The sequence below is a fragment of the Urocampus carinirostris genome, chromosome 16 (genome assembly GCF_059441175.1).
Source record: "Urocampus carinirostris isolate Australia breed hairy pipefish chromosome 16, RoL_Ucar_1.0, whole genome shotgun sequence".
Lineage (NCBI taxonomy): Eukaryota > Metazoa > Chordata > Actinopteri > Syngnathiformes > Syngnathidae > Urocampus > Urocampus carinirostris.
The window spans coordinates 6635751-6637066 of record NC_142364.1 but is presented as its reverse complement, the minus strand read 5'-3'; the positions used below and the strand labels follow the sequence as shown (position 1 = coordinate 6637066).

Genomic DNA, 1316 nt, shown 5'->3' with positions numbered 1-1316 from the left:
AAAATCTAACCCAAAATAAAGTGATCAACTCCCCCCCCCCCGAGTAATAAATAGGCGAGAATCTTGATGTTCGGGGGGAGGATCTAAACAAAAAAAGTCTAAAAGGTGCAAATTAACAAAGCTGTCAGTGGTTCCTTGAAGTGAAGTGAACTTGCCGATAAGCCGAGTGCTTGGTTGAGGGAAAAGCGACAGGCGTGCCCCCGCGTAAACCCCCCCTTTTACAATGCCCTGCGGCCATCTGGACCTTGTTCCCCTCAAAGAAGAGATTGACGCCGAGAATAAGAGTAATGGTCAAAAGAGTGATAAGACGCAATTATCAAGGAGGCTTTACCTCCATTTTTGAATAGGATTCAGAATCACGTCCAGTGTTCATTGTTAATATTGCCATTAGCTTGGCCTTCTTGGCCTTGCTTGGCCTTTTGATGCTAGGTCCTTAGCTTGGCCACTTTGATTTTTGCATTTCGGAGATGGAATATGAGCTTGCTCTGTCCACTCCACGCATCGGCCCGGTATTGCAGTACCTCCGGGAACGGTGCATTCGCAATGATCGCAGCAAGGCTTTAGGGCTAGGACCTTAGCTTGGCCTTTTGGCTGAGAGTAAGTGTCCCGGCTCCTAGGCTTTGTAGCGTATTATGAACTGACCGATAACGGATAATGGATAATGAATAACGAAGATAGATCAATAACCCTTAAAAACCCCAAAACCCTATTTGACCTGTGAAAAGTGATTGGTCCCGGGGACTCGCATGCTCAAAAATCTAAGGGTCCCGACAGAGATCTAGGGGTCCCCAAAATTTAGTGTTATCGAGGTTGAAATTGTAAATCGGCGACACATATATAATATAAATCTAGATATTCATTCAGTTTTAATCATCACAGTTAATTGGTAATACAAAGCAGTTATCACTTCAGATTTTTCAGTTCACAATATTGTACACTATACAAAATAACATTGCTGAAATATTTATATATTCATGCAGTTTTAATCATCACAGTTAATTGGTAATACAAAGCAGATATCACTTCAGATTTTTCAGTTCATATATTCTTCGTGGTTTGCTGTCCCGCCATAGTTGTAATGCCTTCTCAAGGTCCACTCCATTATCATCCTCATAACGTAACCAGGAATATAATTGAGTCCATTTGGGCAGAAAAGTCCTTTTCTTGCTAGGAGTAGTCTTTTGTTTATTTTCTTTCGTCGAATCGTTCGCTTCAAAACACGTTTTTTCCTTGCCTCCGCCGTTTTTTCGTGCCGGAATTATTGCCGTTGTTACCACTTTCTGTATTATGTTTCGACTTATTACCGACACTGAAGA

General features: G+C 41.8%; 1 pseudogene; it reads left to right on the top strand.

Annotated features, from left to right (window-relative positions):
* The first annotated feature begins 387 nt into the window (after nt 1-387).
* On the top strand, nt 388-543 carry LOC148350085 (U2 spliceosomal RNA; annotated as a pseudogene).
* The last annotated feature ends 773 nt before the right edge of the window (nt 544-1316 follow it).